The 22,309-nt window shown below is 41.3% G+C and overlaps 2 long non-coding RNA genes across 2 annotated transcripts; both read right to left on the bottom strand.

The window, feature by feature from the left end:
- Window positions 1–11,182: 11,182 nt before the first annotated feature.
- LOC145859318 (uncharacterized) lies at window positions 11,183–12,648 on the bottom strand. The gene is made up of 4 exons (XR_014379520.1): window positions 12,577–12,648; window positions 12,253–12,343; window positions 12,070–12,165; window positions 11,183–11,579 (listed from the first exon to the last, which is right to left on the bottom strand). It is a non-coding gene; the product is annotated as an uncharacterized LOC145859318 (long non-coding RNA).
- Window positions 12,649–20,150: 7,502 nt separating this feature from the next.
- Window positions 20,151–21,135, bottom strand: LOC145859317 (uncharacterized). The gene is made up of 2 exons (XR_014379519.1): window positions 21,038–21,135; window positions 20,151–20,547 (listed from the first exon to the last, which is right to left on the bottom strand). It is a non-coding gene; the product is annotated as an uncharacterized LOC145859317 (long non-coding RNA).
- Between the last annotated feature and the right edge of the window lie 1,174 nt (window positions 21,136–22,309).

Genomic DNA, 22,309 nt, shown 5'->3' with positions numbered 1-22,309 from the left:
AATGCACTATTTCTCACAAACTGCAGGTTGGGAATGGCAAAACACTTTTAGGGTGATTTTAACCACTTCCGGTTGCTCCAGAAAGCTTAGAATCGACACAGGTACACCTCATAGTGGCCTGATGGAGTGTCATTGAAGACAGGTTCATAAGGCATTCATAACCTACATAGGCTTTGGGTTGAATTTAGGGGAGCTGGCAATGTATTCCTTTGGGGAAAGGTGTCATTATAATCTGTGAGATGAAAAAACCCTGTTTTCACTGTTAAGGGTTAATGCCACATGGTCAAGGTTAGGCTTGCATATACCGGGAGGACCATATGAACATTCCTTTGGTTGAATTGTCCTTCTAAGCCTAATGGTTCCACCGCTGTCCCCCAAAAGCAAGTCAAATTTAGGGCCAGGCTTAATTTTGGGCCTACTTTTTTCACGGTTGCTGCGCTCAGAGCGAGCTACAGTCAAGCGGGGCATCTCGTTGAACTCTGCACGGCCTAGAGACTACGGTGATGCTGTTTTTAGTGTTGATTTCAGTTTGTCAATTTGGTGATGGTTCATCACTGTTTAAACATATTGCAAATGTATAAAAGGCAACCAGCAAGTCAGCGTTCATCAGTCAATTAGATATCATTCTGACACCAAACCCACTTTTTCCAACTCGCTTAGAAGCCAACTATCACATATTTCAGAGCAGGCCCATAATTCACAGTGCCTCCAGTTTAAACCATAATAAAAACGTAAAACACGTAGTTACATTCTAGCTGCGGGTCCATTTCTGATATTATGTGTGGCGACCCAGAATCCCGAGTTTCAGCTCGATAGGTCAATGGGCTGAGGCAGTTTCAATGCACCTAGTCTTGCGACTTTGGGACTTTTCTTTATGTCGTCATTTTCGTAATGGTCAAAATGAATCGAAGTTATTGCAAATGTACGAGGCTGTTTGGACATTCACCCGCCGCTCCACCCTCAGGCGGGTGGTCAAAGACTGCCCGTCTCCTTCTCCCCTCACAATGTTGGCCCACTCCAGGGATTTCCCTGAGAGGCACGAGACGAAGGCAGATACCCTCTCATGGCCCAAAGGAGCCAGGTGGACGGTTGCCAGGTAGAGCTCTAGCTGCAATAGGAAACCCTGGCAGCGTGCAGCCATCCCATAGTACTCCCGGGGAAGGGCGAGACGAATCCCACTTGGACCGGGTGGAGGGGAGGCGAGTAGTGCAGGCCTGGTTGTGCTGGGGGAGGTGCTGGAGGAACTCCCTGTCTCTCCCAGCGGTCCATGGTTTGGACAACGCAGTCCATGGCTGCGCCGAGATGGTGGATCATTTCCGCTTGCTCCTGGACGCGCTCCTCCTGCTGACTCCATATGGCGGTGTGGGATTCTGTAAGGGGGTGCGTAACTGGTGGTAGGGAAGTCAGTCGCAGGAGAGAAGAACTAGGTTGTAGCCGGAGCAGTTTAATCCAAAAACCAACGGCATAACAATACAACAGAATATGGGTACAATACCCGACACGCACCAGTAAACAAGTGCACAAGCACTAACAACAAACAATCCCACACAAAGACATGGGGGGAACAGAGGGTTAAATACACAACAAATAATGAGGGAAATGGAAACCAGGTGTGTAATAAAACAAGACAAAACAAATTAAAAATGAATAATGGATCGATGATGGCTAGAAGACCGGTGTCGCCGACCGCTGAACGCAGCCCGAACAAGGAGAGGAAACGACTTGGAAGTCGTGAGACTTATCCAGAAAGACTCACAGCTGTAATCACTGCCAAATGTGATTCTAAGATTTATTGTGAATACTTATCTAAATGAGATATTTCTGTATTTCATTTTCAATAAATTAGCAAAAATACCTAAAAACACGTTTTCACTTTGTCATTATGGGATATTGTGTGTAGAACCAGTCACTAATATTTTTTTTTCATTTTTAAATTCAGGATGTAGCTTAGAAGATCCAGGATATGTTACTGCTGTTCACTCTACCGGGAGTGCTGTTATCAAGCTCACTCAATGAAGCTAACTCTCAAGACGGTATGTCTCGTGTCTGTGTGTGTATGTTCATATGTGTACTACTATTACTGCTCAGTGTAATCTGATGTAATTTGCACTGCATGCACTGCATCTGTACTATGGTCAAGTTCACATTGTTACACAATAAAAACACTGAATGAAACATTATTATGTAACATATATGATGTAATTGAAACACTCTTAAAAATGTAAGATCAATAAAAAAACGACTAAACATGTGTAATGCTTGATAGTTTATTGGAGGATCACAGTGTGACACGTCAACCATACAACATTGCACAAAGAAATTCTGATCATTAATATAAATCCGCTGTCTTGACGAAAAAACGACCATGTGTCAGGACATAAAGTACGTTTATGGATAAAACATATATTCTTCATTATGTTGATGAGTTCTTCTCAGTACCAAAGTACCAAAGAACTGTATTACTGTTTTGTTTTTTGTTAGTCAGTGATTGATGGATGGATGTTGGAATGATTCATTGAGGTGTTGTTAGTGATGTCTTCAGAGGTGATAGTTGATTCCATATGGAGACTGAAAAGGATCCTCGGCATCCCAATTCTGGTCTCTTCTCACCCCACAATTTCCTTGGCTTTGTTCCAAAGCTCGCTCCAAACTGGAATACAGTTTTAAATATGCTTTATAGAAAATACATTTTTAAAAAGGTAAAAATGTAAAAATGACTACGACATGTTGAATAAATATCCCATTTACCATTGACTACCTTTTAAACCTATTGTTTTTAGGCCAGTATTTGACTACCATTTTAAAAAGAATTTGCCTCTATGAAACATGATGCTAATAAACAGTAGAGATGGAGTTAGCCATGTTGCTCCCTCCTCTTTCCCTACCACCCTCTGCTAACCTCCCGTTGTGACTTTACTGTTGCTCAGAAAGACAGACAGACCGATAGATAGATAGATAGATAGATAGATAGATAGATAGATAGATAGATAGATAGATAGATAGATAGATAGATAGATAGATAGATAGATAGATAGATAGATAGATAGATAGATAGATAGATAGATAGATAGATAGATAGATAGATAGATAGATAGATAGATAGCTCACATGGTGCTTCATCTTCAGAGGCGCTGGTCTTCAGAGCAGCCAACTTTGCCAAAAATGCAGCATTTCCACCTTTTAGATCATCCTCCTGCAGGAGAGCTGAGGAAGAAAGATTTTTCATTTAACTAAATTATATCAGATTAAACCAGGGCAGTAAAGTAGTACACATTCACAAACAAGACATACCTTCCTCAGAGTTATCTTCATTGAGGGAGCTTGCTAACAGGACACCCACTAGAGCGAACAGCAGTAACATACTCTGGATCTTCATCCTTTACTAAAGCACATAGAGCACAATATGTTAACACACACAAGACACACAGTGGGTCCTTTTACACTACCAAATGAAAGATCAGCAAGTTAGTCTGGATCCCAGGTCGACCGTGTTACATTATACACATGTCCACCTACATCTCTCCATCCATTCCTACCTGTCCACTTGTATACACCTGCCCACTCTTATACACCTTTGCAAAGAAGATTCTCAGTGAAAACAAACATATCTCTTACAGTTGGACGATGCTGTCTGATTGATGGCTGTTTATCTGGATGATGTCTTCTGGTCTTCAGTAGTAGTGTGGTGTCTCTCTGCCCTCTGCAGCCCTGTTTTATACTCTTTCTGCAGCTACTGTACCTGCCCCATCCATCCACACCTCTCACAGCCGAATAACAAACAAGATGACATTACAGATAAGGCGATAACGGCAGTCATGCACAGCCTGAAGTGTATGACCTCCCTCCAGGCAAATTTCTGGTCAATATTATGGTTTCCTAGTAATTTCAACTACATTTGTGACTTGGAGCTTGGATAGCAAGTTGAGAGTGGAGTATATATACTTGTGATGGTGAGAACATGTTTTTGTCTGAATTACAGCTGTAACGACCCTTTGAGAAGAATTAAACTTGGTTAATCCTCTCTAGTGTTCGTGAGTTATTTGCTCTGAAAAATTTGAACCTAACGCTCTGTAGTAACTTGCGGTCGGAGGCCGAGCAGTTGCCATACCAGGAGGTGATGCAACCAGTCAGGGTGCTCTTGCTGGTGCAGCTGTAGACCTTTTTGAGGATCTGAGGACCCATGCCAAATCTTTTCAGTCTCCTGAGGGGGAATAGGTGTTGTAGGGCCATCTTCACTACTGTCTTGGTGTGTTTGGACCATGATAGTTTGTTGGTGATGTGGACACCAATGATCTTGAAGCTCTCAACCTGCTCCGCTACTGCCCCGTCGATGAGAGTTGGGGCGTGCTCAGTCCTCCTTTTCCTCTAGTAAACAATCATCACCTTTGTCTTGATCATGTTGAGGGAGAGGTTGTTATCCTGGCACCACACCACCAGGTCTCTGACCTCCTCCCTATAGGCTGTTGTCAGTGATCAGGCCCCTGAGTCTTCTTTTGTTATACCCAGTTTGGGTAAAAAAAACTATTTTTAGTACACAAAATGTTTTCTTGCTTCACAAGAGCATCTCTCCCCCTCTTTTCTCATTCTCTCCTCAGCAACAATGGAAAAAACCATTTGAGGCCCTTTGCACACCACCCATAGTCCATCTTGATTTGTCCAAACCGAGCACGCACCCTGCACGTGAACAGAAACTGTCCCAACATATTTTATATAACAGTATATAATAAGTTAACCAACATAGGCCCAACAGCTGTAGTAAAACCTAGAGCTTATGAAAATAAACAAATCTGATTAAATGTATACAACGTATACAAAATATATATCCACATATTATTATTGTTTAAACCATAGTTCTAAATACATGTTTTAACAGGGTAATACACTAGCATATAATGGGCCTTTGAAGACCACAGCACTCTGCGGCCAGAGCCTTAATTAATTACATTAAAGACCACAAAACTATAAGGTCTTTCACATAAGACTGTTATGATCGAGATGGATTCTTTCCACATCGATATGCAAAACGACATTTCAAAATATCATGCTTCAGGCTAGGCGTAATTGTCCAAAGCTCAGTTGTCCTGAGTCTGCACAACACTGCCAGGACCTAGGATCAAGTGAGACACTCAAGTTTTTTAATCGTATATATCTCTTGACATATTCGTGAAAATAGTAATGGCCTCTAAACCTTCAACCTGCATACTGGACCCTATTCCAACTAAATCGAGTCTCCCATTAGTGCATTCACATAGGTGTACTTTTTGTCCAGGTAGGGAAATGGGAGTGAGGAGTGCAATAGAGATTGCATCATGTGTGGATCTATATCGAATCTCCCATTCCTCTCAGAAATATTAGAAAATGCTGTTGCGCAGCAACTCACTGCCTTCCTGAAGACAAACAATGTATATGAAACGCTTCAGTCTGGTATTAGACTTAGTGCTGCTTTTGCCATTATCGATCACCACATTCTTTTGGAGAGATTGGAAACCCAAATTGGTCTACAAGGACAAGTTCTGGCCTAGTTTAGATATTTTCCTGTCGGAAAGATAACAGTTTGTCTCTGTGGATGGTTTTTCCTCTGACAAATCAACTGCAAGCTTCGGTGTTCCTCAAGGTTCCGTTATAGGACCACTAGTGTTTCACTACATATTTTACCTCTTGGTGATGTCATTCGGAAACATACTGAAATGTATTTAGTGCTTTGTCCAGGTAGCCGGAAAGTAGAGCTTTGCAGTAGTCTAATCTATAAGTGACAAAAGCATGAATTAATTTATCTGCATCATTTTGGACAGAAAGTTTCTGATTTGTGCAATGTTACGAAGATAGAAAAAAGCTATCCTTGAAATATTCTTGATATGTTCATCAAAAGAGAGATCAGGGTCCAGAGTAACGCCCAGGTCCTTCACAGTTTGACACTTTCTAAGGCTTCCATTGGCTCTCTAAAGCCGCCAGAAAGTGGAATGGGGTGTCTGCTGTCTCTGGGCAAAGTACAGCAGCAGAGTTTGTAAGTGGTCAGCCTGGGGACAGTGAGACTGAGATGCGCATTCACGAGACTTCTCCATTTTTTTTCTTTCAGCCTTTGAATGAATGCAACGTTTCCCGGTTGGAATATTATCACTATTTTACTAGAAAAATAGCATAAAAAAAGATTTTAAACAGCGTTTGACATGCTTCTAAGTACGGCAATGGAATATTTCAAGTTTTTTTGTCACGAAATGCGCTCACGCGTTACCCTTCGGATAGTGACCTTGGATATAACTATGGATTATTTGGAACCAAAACAACATTTGTTGTTGAAGTAGAAGTCCTGGGAGTGCATTCTGACGAAGAACAGCAAAGGTAATCCAATTTTTCTAATAGTAATTCTGAGTTTAGTGAGCCCCAAACTTGGTGGGTGTCAAATTATCTAGCCTGTGATGGCCGAGCTATGTACTCAGAATATTGCAAAATGTGCTTTCGCCGAAAAGCTATTTTAAAATCTGACATGGCGTTTGCATAAAGGAGTTCAGTATCTATAATTCTTAACCTCTATGGGTTAGGTGGGACGCTAGCGTGCCACCCGTGGTGCACTCCATCAACAGCAGGTGCATTTCAAGAGCGGCAAATTTGAATCCAAATAAATGTAAAAATTCAAATTTTTCAAACATACAACTATTTTACACCCTTTGAAAGATAAACATCTCCTTAATCTAACCACGTTTTACGATTTCAAAAAGGTTTTACGGCGAAAGCATAAATTTAGAGTATGTTAGGACAGTACATTTACAAGAGTTGTGTGTAATGTTTTGTCAAGTCAAAGACAGGGTCACCAAAACCATAAAACCAGCTAAAATGATGCACTAACCTTTTACAATCTCCATCAGATGACACTCCTAGGACATTATGTTAGACAATGCATGCATTTTTAGTTCTATCAAGTTCATATTTATATCCAAAAACAGCGTTTTACTATGGCATTGATGTTGAGGAAATCGTTTCCCTCCAATAACCGGCAGTCAAGTCAGCGTCACAAATTAAATAATTAAAATTAGAAAACATTGGTAAAATATTATATTGTCATTTAAAGAATTATAGATTTACATCTCTTGAACGCAATCAACTTGCCAGATTTAAAAATAACCTTACTGGGAAATCACACTTTGCAATAATCTGAGCACTGCGCCCAGAAAAATACGCGTTGCGATACAGACTAGACGTCATGTTGGGGAGATCTAAAATCGAAAATACTATGTAAATAATCCATTACCTTTGATTCTCTTCATCAGATGTCACTTCCAGGTATCACAGGTCCATAACGAATGTAGTTTTGTTCAAAAAAGCTCATCATTTATGTCCAAAAATCTCCGTCTTGTTAGCACATGATCTAAGCCAGCCGGACTTCTCGTCATGAACGAGGGGAAAAAATATATTTACGTTCGTTCAAACATGTCAAACGTTGTATAGCATAAATCATTAGGGCCTTTTTTAACCAGAACATGAATAATATTCAAGGTGGACGAATGCATACTCTTTTATAACGTATTGGAACGAGGGTACCCAACATGAACTCGCGCGCCAGGTGTCTAATGGGACATCATCGTTCCATGGCTCTTGTTCGGTCAGATCTCCCTCCAGAAGACTCAAAACACTTTGTAAAGGCTGGTGACATCTAGTGGAAGCAATAGGAAGTGCCAAAATATTCCTCAGCCCCTGTGTTTTTCAATGGGATAGGTTTAAAGGTAATACAACACATCAGGTATCCACTTCCTGTCAGAAAATGTCTCAGGGTTTTGCCTGCCAAATGAGTTCTGTTATACTCACAGACACCATTCAAACAGTTTTAGAAACTTTAGAGTGTTTTCTATCCATATATAATAAGTATATGCATATTCTAGTTACTGGGTAGGATTAGTAACCAGATTAAATCGGGTAAAAAAAAAATATCCAGCCGTGCAAATACTGCCCCCTAGCCCTAACAGGTTAAACATATTGCAAATGGACAAAAGTCAGCCAGCTAGTCACTGTCCATCAGTCAATTAGATATCATTCTGACACCAAACTGATACAAACTGACACCACACCCACTTTTTCCAACTCGTTTAGAAGCCAACTATCACATATTTCAGAGCAGGCCCAAAATTCACAATGCCTTCTGATTAAACCATAATAAAAATATAAAACACATAGATACGTTCTAGCTGCGCGTCCAGTTCTGACATTATGTGTAGGCCTATGTGAGGCAACCCCGAATCTCGAGTTTCGGCTCGATATGTCATTCGGTGCCCGAGCAACGACCTTAATTGGTGCTGAAAATCCACTTTTTCCGTGCGTTGCTACGGGGTCCTTGAATGAGCTAACGGACAGAAACTTTGGGGTCCATCTCTATGGGCGGAAGTTGTTTCAATGCACCTAGTCTTGCGACTCTGGGACTTTTCTAAATGTCGTCATTTTCCTAATGGTCAAAATGAATTGAAGTTATTGCAAATGTATGAGGCTGTTTCTCGGTTTGAGAACCTTCTAGAGCCACATAACTCACCACACACTATCGACTTGAGCTCTAGAACAGGTTTCTAAAGTTTTAGTGCTCTAGGTCTGACGGTTCTTTGATAGTTCGAACGAAGGTAACTATTGCAGGCTCTGTGTGTCTTTCAGCCCCGCACTGTGTCACTTCATCCTACGTGTGTGTGTGTGAGAGAGTGTTTTTTCTTTGACATCTGTTGGGAGAAATGACTGATTTACAGTTCAAGAGGGTTGCCTAATCACACATATGGAGTTTTGGAAAGATCTGACCTTTTTAACCCTTCGAAACAGCCCCTATGACCCCAATGTAAGGCACTTTCATTTGGCACAGGAAGCTAAAAGTAAACACATATCCTGATTGGGGTATGCTCTTACAGAATTCTGAGTTTAAAGTATTTACATTAAGAACTGACTGATTTACACTGGGTTGAATGCACTATTTCTCACAAACTGCAGGTTGGGAATGGCAAAACACTTTTAGGGTGATTTTAACCACTTCCGGTTGCTCCAGAAAGCTTAGAATCGACACAGGTACACCTCATAGTGGCCTGATGGAGTGTCATTGAAGACAGGTTCATAAGGCATTCATAACCTACATAGGCTTTGGGTTGAATTTAGGGGAGCTGGCAATGTATTCCTTTGGGGAAAGGTGTCATTATAATCTGTGAGATGAAAAAACCCTGTTTTCACTGTTAAGGGTTAATGCCACATGGTCAAGGTTAGGCTTGCATAGACCGGGAGGACCATATGAACATTCCTTTGGTTGAATTGTCCTTCTAAGCCTAATGGTTCCGCCGCTGTCCCCCAAAAGCAAGTCAAATTTAGGGCCAGGCTTAATTTTGGGCCTACTTTTTCACGGTTGCTGCGCTCAGAGCGAGCTACAGTCAAGCGGGGCATCTCGTTGAACTCTGCACGGCCTAGAGACTACGGTGATGCTGTTTTTAGTGTTGATTTCAGTTTGTCAATTTGGTGATGGTTCATCACTGTTTAAACATATTGCAAATGTATAAAAGGCAACCAGCAAGTCAGCGTTCATCAGTCAATTAGATATCATTCTGACACCAAACCCACTTTTTCCAACTCGCTTAGAAGCCAACTATCACATATTTCAGAGCAGGCCCATAATTCACAGTGCCTCCAGTTTAAACCATAATAAAAACGTAAAACACGTAGTTACATTCTAGCTGCGGGTCCATTTCTGATATTATGTGTGGCGACCCAGAATCCCGAGTTTCAGCTCGATAGGTCAATGGGCTGAGGCAGTTTCAATGCACCTAGTCTTGCGACTTTGGGACTTTTCTTTATGTCGTCATTTTCGTAATGGTCAAAATGAATCGAAGTTATTGCAAATGTACGAGGCTGTTTGGACATTCACCCGCCGCTCCACCCTCAGGCGGGTGGTCAAAGACTGCCCGTCTCCTTCTCCCCTCACAATGTTGGCCCACTCCAGGGATTTCCCTGAGAGGCACGAGACGAAGGCAGATACCCCCTCATGGCCCAAAGGAGCCGGGTGGACGGTTGCCAGGTAGAGCTCTAGCTGCAATAGGAAACCCTGGCAGCGTGCAGCCATCCCATAGTACTCCCGGGGAAGGGCGAGACGAATCCCACTTGGACCGGGTGGAGGGGAGGCGAGTAGTGCAGGCCCTGGTTGTGCTGGGGGAGGTGCTGGAGGAACTCCCTGTCTCTCCCAGCGGTCCATGGTTTGGACAACGCAGTCCATGGCGGCGCCGAGATGGTGGATCATTTCCGCTTGCTCCTGGACGCGCTCCTCCTGCTGACTCCATATGGCGGTGTGGGATTCTGTAAGGGGGTGCGTAACTGGTGGTAGGGAAGTCAGTCGCAGGAGAGAAGAACTAGGTTGTAGCCGGAGCAGTTTAATCCAAAAACCAACGGCATAACAATACAACAGAATATGGGTACAATACCCGACACGCACCAGTAAACAAGTGCACAAGCACTAACAACAAACAATCCCACACAAAGACATGGGGGGAACAGAGGGTTAAATACACAACAAATAATGAGGGAAATGGAAACCAGGTGTGTAATAAAACAAGACAAAACAAATTAAAAATGAATAATGGATCGATGATGGCTAGAAGACCGGTGTCGCCGACCGCTGAACGCAGCCCGAACAAGGAGAGGAAACGACTTGGAAGTCGTGAGACTTATCCAGAAAGACTCACAGCTGTAATCACTGCCAAATGTGATTCTAAGATTTATTGTGAATACTTATCTAAATGAGATATTTCTGTATTTCATTTTCAATAAATTAGCAAAAATACCTAAAAACACGTTTTCACTTTGTCATTATGGGATATTGTGTGTAGAACCAGTCACTAATATTTTTTTTTCATTTTTAAATTCAGGATGTAGCTTAGAAGATCCAGGATATGTTACTGCTGTTCACTCTACCGGGAGTGCTGTTATCAAGCTCACTCAATGAAGCTAACTCTCAAGACGGTATGTCTCGTGTCTGTGTGTGTATGTTCATATGTGTACTACTATTACTGCTCAGTGTAATCTGATGTAATTTGCACTGCATGCACTGCATCTGTACTATGGTCAAGTTCACATTGTTACACAATAAAAACACTGAATGAAACATTATTATGTAACATATATGATGTAATTGAAACACTCTTAAAAATGTAAGATCAATAAAAAAACGACTAAAAATGTGTAATGCTTGATAGTTTATTGGAGGATCACAGTGTGACACGTCAACCATACAACATTGCACAAAGAAATTCTGATCATTAATATAAATCCGCTGTCTTGACGAAAAAACGACCATGTGTCAGGACATAAAGTACGTTTATGGATAAAACATATATTCTTCATTATGTTGATGAGTTCTTCTCAGTACCAAAGTACCAAAGAACTGTATTACTGTTTTGTTTTTTGTTAGTCAGTGATTGATGGATGGATGTTGGAATGATTCATTGAGGTGTTGTTAGTGATGTCTTCAGAGGTGATAGTTGATTCCATATGGAGACTGAAAAGGATCCTCGGCATCCCAATTCTGGTCTCTTCTCACCCCACAATTTCCTTGGCTTTGTTCCAAAGCTCGCTCCAAACTGGAATACAGTTTTAAATATGCTTTATAGAAAATACATTTTTAAAAAGGTAAAAATGTAAAAATGACTACGACATGTTGAATAAATATCCCATTTACCATTGACTACCTTTTAAACCTATTGTTTTTAGGCCAGTATTTGACTACCATTTTAAAAAGAATTTGCCTCTATGAAACATGATGCTAATAAACAGTAGAGATGGAGTTAGCCATGTTGCTCCCTCCTCTTTCCCTACCACCCTCTGCTAACCTCCCGTTGTGACTTTACTGTTGCTCAGAAAGACAGACAGACCGATAGATAGATAGATAGATAGATAGATAGATAGATAGATAGATAGATAGATAGATAGATAGATAGATAGATAGATAGATAGATAGATAGATAGATAGATAGATAGATAGATAGATAGATAGATAGATAGATAGATAGATAGATAGATAGATAGATAGATAGATAGATAGATAGATAGATAGATAGATAGATAGATCACATGGTGCTTCATCTTCAGAGGCGCTGGTCTTCAGAGCAGCCAACTTTGCCAAAAATGCAGCATTTCCACCTTTTAGATCATCCTCCTGCAGGAGAGCTGAGGAAGAAAGATTTTTCATTTAACTAAATTATATCAGATTAAACCAGGGCAGTAAAGTAGTACACATTCACAAACAAGACATACCTTCCTCAGAGTTATCTTCATTGAGGGAGCTTGCTAACAGGACACCCACTAGAGCGAACAGCAGTAACATACTCTGGATCTTCATCCTTTACTAAAGCACATAGAGCACAATATGTTAACACACACAAGACACACAGTGGGTCCTTTTACACTACCAAATGAAAGATCAGCAAGTTAGTCTGGATCCCAGGTCGACCGTGTTACATTATACACATGTCCACCTACATCTCTCCATCCATTCCTACCTGTCCACTTGTATACACCTGCCCACTCTTATACACCTTTGCAAAGAAGATTCTCAGTGAAAACAAACATATCTCTTACAGTTGGACGATGCTGTCTGATTGATGGCTGTTTATCTGGATGATGTCTTCTGGTCTTCAGTAGTAGTGTGGTGTCTCTCTGCCCTCTGCAGCCCTGTTTTATACTCTTTCTGCAGCTACTGTACCTGCCCCATCCATCCACACCTCTCACAGCCGAATAACAAACAAGATGACATTACAGATAAGGCGATAACGGCAGTCATGCACAGCCTGAAGTGTATGACATCCCTCCAGGCAAATTTCTGGTCAATATTATGGTTTCCTAGTAATTTCAACTACATTTGTGACTTGGAGCTTGGATAGCAAGTTGAGAGTGGAGTATATATACTTGTGATGGTGAGAACATGTTTTTGTCTGAATTACAGCTGTAACGACCCTTTGAGAAGAATTAAACTTGGTTAATCCTCTCTAGTGTTCGTGAGTTATTTGCTCAGAAAAATTTGAACCTAACGCTCTGTAGTAACTTGCGGTCGGAGGCCGAGCAGTTGCCATACCAGGAGGTGATGCAACCAGTCAGGGTGCTCTTGCTGGTGCAGCTGTAGACCTTTTTGAGGATCTGAGGACCCATGCCAAATCTTTTCAGTCTCCTGAGGGGGAATAGGTGTTGTAGGGCCATCTTCACTACTGTCTTGGTGTGTTTGGACCATGATAGTTTGTTGGTGATGTGGACACCAAGGATCTTGAAGCTCTCAACCTGCTCCGCTACTGCCCCGTCGATGAGAGTTGGGGCGTGCTCAGTCCTCCTTTTCCTCTAGTAAACAATCATCACCTTTGTCTTGATCATGTTGAGGGAGAGGTTGTTATCCTGGCACCACACCACCAGGTCTCTGACCTCCTCCCTATAGGCTGTTGTCAGTGATCAGGCCCCTGAGTCTTCTTTTGTTATACCCAGTTTGGGTAAAAAAAACTATTTTTAGTACACAAAATGTTTTCTTGCTTCACAAGAGCATCTCTCCCCCTCTTTTCTCATTCTCTCCTCAGCAACAATGGAAAAAACCATTTGAGGCCCTTTGCACACCACCCATAGTCCATCTTGATTTGTCCAAACCGAGCACGCACCCTGCACGTGAACAGAAACTGTCCCAACATATTTTATATAACAGTATATAATAAGTTAACCAACATAGGCCCAACAGCTGTAGTAAAACCTAGAGCTTATGAAAATAAACAAATCTGATTAAATGTATACAACGTATACAAAATATATATCCACATATTATTATTGTTTAAACCATAGTTCTAAATACATGTTTTAACAGGGTAATACACTAGCATATAATGGGCCTTTGAAGACCACAGCACTCTGCGGCCAGAGCCTTAATTAATTACATTAAAGACCACAAAACTATAAGGTCTTTCACATAAGACTGTTATGATCGAGATGGATTCTTTCCACATCGATATGCAAAACGACATTTCAAAATATCATGCTTCAGGCTAGGCGTAATTGTCCAAAGCTCAGTTGTCCTGAGTCTGCACAACACTGCCAGGACCTAGGATCAAGGGAGACACTCAAGTTTTTTAATCGTATATATCTCTTGACATATTCATGAAAATAGTAATGGCCTCTAAACCTTCAACCTGCATACTGGACCCTATTCCAACTAAATCGAGTCTCCCATTAGTGCATTCACATAGGTGTACTTTTTGTCCAGGTAGGGAAATGGGAGTGAGGAGTGCAATAGAGATTGCATCATGTGTGGATCTATATCGAATCTCCCATTCCTCTCAGAAATATTAGAAAATGCTGTTGCGCAGCAACTCACTGCCTTCCTGAAGACAAACAATGTATATGAAACGCTTCAGTCTGGTATTAGACTTAGTGCTGCTTTTGCCATTATCGATCACCACATTCTTTTGGAGAGATTGGAAACCCAAATTGGTCTACAAGGACAAGTTCTGGCCTAGTTTAGATATTTTCCTGTCGGAAAGATAACAGTTTGTCTCTGTGGATGGTTTTTCCTCTGACAAATCAACTGCAAGCTTCGGTGTTCCTCAAGGTTCCGTTATAGGACCACTAGTGTTTCACTACATATTTTACCTCTTGGTGATGTCATTCGGAAACATAATGTTAACTGAAATGTATTTAGTGCTTTGTCCAGGTAGCCGGAAAGTAGAGCTTTGCAGTAGTCTAATCTATAAGTGACAAAAGCATGAATTAATTTATCTGCATCATTTTGGACAGAAAGTTTCTGATTTGTGCAATGTTACGAAGATAGAAAAAAGCTATCCTTGAAATATTCTTGATATGTTCATCAAAAGAGAGATCAGGGTCCAGAGTAACGCCCAGGTCCTTCACAGTTTGACACTTTCTAAGGCTTCCATTGGCTCTCTAAAGCCGCCAGAAAGTGGAATGGGGTGTCTGCTGTCTCTGGGCAAAGTACAGCAGCAGAGTTTGTAAGTGGTCAGCCTGGGGACAGTGAGACTGAGATGCGCATTCACGAGACTTCTCCATTTTTTTTCTTTCAGCCTTTGAATGAATGCAACGTTTCCCGGTTGGAATATTATCACTATTTTACTAGAAAAATAGCATAAAAAAAGATTTTAAACAGCGTTTGACATGCTTCTAAGTACGGCAATGGAATATTTCAAGTTTTTTTGTCACGAAATGCGCTCGCGCGTTACCCTTCGGATAGTGACCTTGGATATAACTATGGATTATTTGGAACCAAAACAACATTTGTTGTTGAAGTAGAAGTCCTGGGAGTGCATTCTGACGAAGAACAGCAAAGGTAATCCAATTTTTCTAATAGTAATTCTGAGTTTAGTGAGCCCCAAACTTGGTGGGTGTCAAATTATCTAGCCTGTGATGGCCGAGCTATGTACTCAGAATATTGCAAAATGTGCTTTCGCCGAAAAGCTATTTTAAAATCTGACATGGCGTTTGCATAAAGGAGTTCAGTATCTATAATTCTTAACCTCTATGGGTTAGGTGGGACGCTAGCGTGCCACCCGTGGTGCACTCCATCAACAGCAGGTGCATTTCAAGAGCGGCAAATTTGAATCCAAATAAATGTCAAAATTCAAATTTTTCAAACATACAACTATTTTACACCCTTTGAAAGATAAACATCTCCTTAATCTAACCACGTTTTACGATTTCAAAAAGGTTTTACGGCGAAAGCATAAATTTAGAGTATGTTAGGACAGTACATTTACAAGAGTTGTGTGTAATGTTTTGTCAAGTCAAAGACAGGGTCACCAAAACCATAAAACCAGCTAAAATGATGCACTAACCTTTTACAATCTCCATCAGATGACACTCCTAGGACATTATGTTAGACAATGCATGCATTTTTAGTTCTATCAAGTTCATATTTATATCCAAAAACAGCGTTTTACTATGGCATTGATGTTGAGGAAATCGTTTCCCTCCAATAACCGGCAGTCAAGTCAGCGTCACAAATTAAATAATTAAAATTAGAAAACATTGGTAAAATATTATATTGTCATTTAAAGAATTATAGATTTACATCTCTTGAACGCAATCAACTTGCCAGATTTAAAAATAACCTTACTGGGAAATCACACTTTGCAATAATCTGAGCACTGCGCCCAGAAAAATACGCGTTGCGATACAGACTAGACGTCATGTTGGGGAGATCTAAAATCGAAAATACTATGTAAATAATCCATTACCTTTGATTCTCTTCATCAGATGTCACTTCCAGGTATCACAGGTCCATAACGAATGTAGTTTTGTTCAAAAAAGCTCATCATTTATGTCCAAAAATCTCCGTCTTGTTAGCACATGATCTAAGCCAGCCGGACTTCTCGTCATGAACGAGGGGAAAAAATATATTTACGTTCGTTCAAACATGTCAAACGTTGTATAGCATAAATCATTAGGGCCTTTTTTAACCAGAACATGAATAATATTCAAGGTGGACGAATGCATACTCTTTTATAACGTATTGGAACGAGGGTACCCAACATGAACTCGCGCGCCAGGTGTCTAATGGGACATCATCGTTCCATGGCTCTTGTTCGGTCAGATCTCCCTCCAGAAGACTCAAAACACTTTGTAAAGGCTGGTGACATCTAGTGGAAGCAATAGGAAGTGCCAAAATATTCCTCAGCCCCTGTGTTTTTCAATGGGATAGGTTTAAAGGTAATACAACACATCAGGTATCCACTTCCTGTCAGAAAATGTCTCAGGGTTTTGCCTGCCAAATGAGTTCTGTTATACTCACAGACACCATTCAAACAGTTTTAGAAACTTTAGAGTGTTTTCTATCCATATATAATAAGTATATGCATATTCTAGTTACTGGGTAGGATTAGTAACCAGATTAAATCGGGTAAAAAAAAAATATCCAGCCGTGCAAATACTGCCCCCTAGCCCTAACAGGTTAAACATATTGCAAATGGACAAAAGTCAGCCAGCTAGTCACTGTCCATCAGTCAATTAGATATCATTCTGACACCAAACTGATACAAACTGACACCACACCCACTTTTTCCAACTCGTTTAGAAGCCAACTATCACATATTTCAGAGCAGGCCCAAAATTCACAATGCCTTCTGATTAAACCATAATAAAAATATAAAACACATAGATACGTTCTAGCTGCGCGTCCAGTTCTGACATTATGTGTAGGCCTATGTGAGGCAACCCCGAATCTCGAGTTTCGGCTCGATATGTCATTCGGTGCCCGAGCAACGACCTTAATTGGTGCTGAAAATCCACTTTTTCCGTGCGTTGCTACGGGGTCCTTGAATGAGCTAACGGACAGAAACTTTGGGGTCCATCTCTATGGGCGGAAGTTGTTTCAATGCACCTAGTCTTGCGACTCTGGGACTTTTCTAAATGTCGTCATTTTCCTAATGGTCAAAATGAATTGAAGTTATTGCAAATGTATGAGGCTGTTTCTCGGTTTGAGAACCTTCTAGAGCCACATAACTCACCACACACTATCGACTTGAGCTCTAGAACAGGTTTCTAAAGTTTTAGTGCTCTAGGTCTGACGGTTCTTTGATAGTTCGAACGAAGGTAACTATTGCAGGCTCTGTGTGTCTTTCAGCCCCGCACTGTGTCACTTCATCCTACGTGTGTGTGTGTGAGAGAGTGTTTTTTCTTTGACATCTGTTGGGAGAAATGACTGATTTACAGTTCAAGAGGGTTGCCTAATCACACATATGGAGTTTTGGAAAGATCTGACCTTTTTAACCCTTCGAAACAGCCCCTATGACCCCAATGTAAGGCACTTTCATTTGGCACAGGAAGCTAAAAGTAAACACATATCCTGATTGGGGTATGCTCTTACAGAATTCTGAGTTTAAAGTATTTACATTAAGAACTGACTGATTTACACTGGGTTGAATGCACTATTTCTCACAAACTGCAGGTTGGGAATGGCAAAACACTTTTAGGGTGATTTTAACCACTTCCGGTTGCTCCAGAAAGCTTAGAATCGACACAGGTACACCTCATAGTGGCCTGATGGAGTGTCATTGAAGACAGGTTCATAAGGCATTCATAACCTACATAGGCTTTGGGTTGAATTTAGGGGAGCTGGCAATGTATTCCTTTGGGGAAAGGTGTCATTATAATCTGTGAGATGAAAAAACCCTGTTTTCACTGTTAAGGGTTAATGCCACATGGTCAAGGTTAGGCTTGCATAGACCGGGAGGACCATATGAACATTCCTTTGGTTGAATTGTCCTTCTAAGCCTAATGGTTCCGCCGCTGTCCCCCAAAAGCAAGTCAAATTTAGGGCCAGGCTTAATTTTGGGCCTACTTTTTCACGGTTGCTGCGCTCAGAGCGAGCTACAGTCAAGCGGGGCATCTCGTTGAACTCTGCACGGCCTAGAGACTACGGTGATGCTGTTTTTAGTGTTGATTTCAGTTTGTCAATTTGGTGATGGTTCATCACTGTTTAAACATATTGCAAATGTATAAAAGGCAACCAGCAAGTCAGCGTTCATCAGTCAATTAGATATCATTCTGACACCAAACCCACTTTTTCCAACTCGCTTAGAAGCCAACTATCACATATTTCAGAGCAGGCCCATAATTCACAGTGCCTCCAGTTTAAACCATAATAAAAACGTAAAACACGTAGTTACATTCTAGCTGCGGGTCCATTTCTGATATTATGTGTGGCGACCCAGAATCCCGAGTTTCAGCTCGATAGGTCAATGGGCTGAGGCAGTTTCAATGCACCTAGTCTTGCGACTTTGGGACTTTTCTTTATGTCGTCATTTTCGTAATGGTCAAAATGAATCGAAGTTATTGCAAATGTACGAGGCTGTTTGGACATTCACCCGCCGCTCCACCCTCAGGCGGGTGGTCAAAGACTGCCCGTCTCCTTCTCCCCTCACAATGTTGGCCCACTCCAGGGATTTCCCTGAGAGGCACGAGACGAAGGCAGATACCCCCTCATGGCCCAAAGGAGCCGGGTGGACGGTTGCCAGGTAGAGCTCTAGCTGCAATAGGAAACCCTGGCAGCGTGCAGCCATCCCATAGTACTCCCGGGGAAGGGCGAGACGAATCCCACTTGGACCGGGTGGAGGGGAGGCGAGTAGTGCAGGCCCTGGTTGTGCTGGGGGAGGTGCTGGTGGAACTCCCTGTCTCTCCCAGCGGTCCATGGTTTGGACAACGCAGTCCATGGCGGCGCCGAGATGGTGGATCATTTCCGCTTGCTCCTGGACGCGCTCCTCCTGCTGACTCCATATGGCGGTGTGGGATTCTGTAAGGGGGTGCGTAACTGGTGGTAGGGAAGTCAGTCGCAGGAGAGAAGAACTAGGTTGTAGCCGGAGCAGTTTAATCCAAAAACCAACGGCATAACAATACAACAGAATATGGGTACAATACCCGACACGCACCAGTAAACAAGTGCACAAGCACTAACAACAAACAATCCCACACAAAGACATGGGGGGAACAGAGGGTTAAATACACAACAAATAATGAGGGAAATGGAAACCAGGTGTGTAATAAAACAAGACAAAACAAATTAAAAATGAATAATGGATCGATGATGGCTAGAAGACCGGTGTCGCCGACCGCTGAACGCAGCCCGAACAAGGAGAGGAAACGACTTGGAAGTCGTGAGACTTATCCAGAAAGACTCACAGCTGTAATCACTGCCAAATGTGATTCTAAGATTTATTGTGAATACTTATCTAAATGAGATATTTCTGTATTTCATTTTCAATAAATTAGCAAAAATACCTAAAAACACGTTTTCACTTTGTCATTATGGGATATTGTGTGTAGAACCAGTCACTAATATTTTTTTTTCATTTTTAAATTCAGGATGTAGCTTAGAAGATCCAGGATATGTTACTGCTGTTCACTCTACCGGGAGTGCTGTTATCAAGCTCACTCAATGAAGCTAACTCTCAAGACGGTATGTCTCGTGTCTGTGTGTGTATGTTCATATGTGTACTACTATTACTGCTCAGTGTAATCTGATGTAATTTGCACTGCATGCACTGCATCTGTACTATGGTCAAGTTCACATTGTTACACAATAAAAACACTGAATGAAACATTATTATGTAACATATATGATGTAATTGAAACACTCTTAAAAATGTAAGATCAATAAAAAAACGACTAAACATGTGTAATGCTTGATAGTTTATTGGAGGATCACAGTGTGACACGTCAACCATACAACATTGCACAAAGAAATTCTGATCATTAATATAAATCCGCTGTCTTGACGAAAAAACGACCATGTGTCAGGACATAAAGTACGTTTATGGATAAAACATATATTCTTCATTATGTTGATGAGTTCTTCTCAGTACCAAAGTACCAAAGAACTGTATTACTGTTTTGTTTTTTGTTAGTCAGTGATTGATGGATGGATGTTGGAATGATTCATTGAGGTGTTGTTAGTGATGTCTTCAGAGGTGATAGTTGATTCCATATGGAGACTGAAAAGGATCCTCGGCATCCCAATTCTGGTCTCTTCTCACCCCACAATTTCCTTGGCTTTGTTCCAAAGCTCGCTCCAAACTGGAATACAGTTTTAAATATGCTTTATAGAAAATACATTTTTAAAAAGGTAAAAATGTAAAAATGACTACGACATGTTGAATAAATATCCCATTTACCATTGACTACCTTTTAAACCTATTGTTTTTAGGCCAGTATTTGACTACCATTTTAAAAAGAATTTGCCTCTATGAAACATGATGCTAATAAACAGTAGAGATGGAGTTAGCCATGTTGCTCCCTCCTCTTTCCCTACCACCCTCTGCTAACCTCCCGTTGTGACTTTACTGTTGCTCAGAAAGACAGACAGACCGATAGATAGATAGATAGATAGATAGATAGATAGATAGATAGATAGATAGATAGATAGATAGATAGATAGATAGATAGATAGATAGATAGATAGATAGATAGATAGATAGATAGATAGATAGATAGATAGATAGATAGATAGATAGATAGATAGATAGATAGATAGATAGATAGATAGATAGATAGATAGATAGCTCACATGGTGCTTCATCTTCAGAGGCGCTGGTCTTCAGAGCAGCCAACTTTGCCAAAAATGCAGCATTTCCACCTTTTAGATCATCCTCCTGCAGGAGAGCTGAGGAAGAAAGATTTTTCATTTAACTAAATTATATCAGATTAAACCAGGGCAGTAAAGTAGTACACATTCACAAACAAGACATACCTTCCTCAGAGTTATCTTCATTGAGGGAGCTGGCTAACAGGACACCCACTAGAGCGAACAGCAGTAACATACTCTGGATCTTCATCCTTTACTAAAGCACATAGAGCACAATATGTTAACACACACAAGACACACAGTGGGTCCTTTTACACTACCAAATTAAAGATCAGCAAGTTAGTATGGATCCCAGGTCGACCGTGTTACATTATACACATGTCCACCTACATCTCTCCATCCATTCCTACCTGTCCACTTGTATACACCTGCCCACTCTTATACACCTTTGCAAAGAAGATTCTCAGTGAAAACAAACATATCTCTTACAGTTGGACGATGCTGTCTGATTGATGGCTGTTTATCTGGATGATGTCTTCTGGTCTTCAGTAGTAGTGTGGTGTCTCTCTGCCCTCTGCAGCCCTGTTTTATACTCTTTCTGCAGCTACTGTACCTGCCCCATCCATCCACACCTCTCACAGCCGAATAACAAACAAGATGACATTACAGATAAGGCGATAACGGCAGTCATGCACAGCCTGAAGTGTATGACCTCCCTCCAGGCAAATTTCTGGTCAATATTATGGTTTCCTAGTAATTTCAACTACATTTGTGACTTGGAGCTTGGATAGCAAGTTGAGAGTGGAGTATATATACTTGTGATGGTGAGAACATGTTTTTGTCTGAATTACAGCTGTAACGACCCTTTGAGAAGAATTAAACTTGGTTAATCCTCTCTAGTGTTCGTGAGTTATTTGCTCAGAAAAATTTGAACCTAACGCTCTGTAGTAACTTGCGGTCGGAGGCCGAGCAGTTGCCATACCAGGAGGTGATGCAACCAGTCAGGGTGCTCTTGCTGGTGCAGCTGTAGACCTTTTTGAGGATCTGAGGACCCATGCCAAATCTTTTCAGTCTCCTGAGGGGGAATAGGTGTTGTAGGGCCATCTTCACTACTGTCTTGGTGTGTTTGGACCATGATAGTTTGTTGGTGATGTGGACACCAAGGATCTTGAAGCTCTCAACCTGCTCCGCTACTGCCCCGTCGATGAGAGTTGGGGCGTGCTCAGTCCTCCTTTTCCTCTAGTAAACAATCAT

This window comes from Salmo salar, chromosome 12 (genome assembly GCF_965601325.2).
Source record: "Salmo salar chromosome 12, fSalSal1, whole genome shotgun sequence".
Classification (NCBI taxonomy): Eukaryota; Metazoa; Chordata; class Actinopteri; order Salmoniformes; family Salmonidae; genus Salmo; species Salmo salar.
Note: the sequence above shows the minus strand (reverse complement) of the source record. Positions and strands in the feature narration are given on the sequence as shown.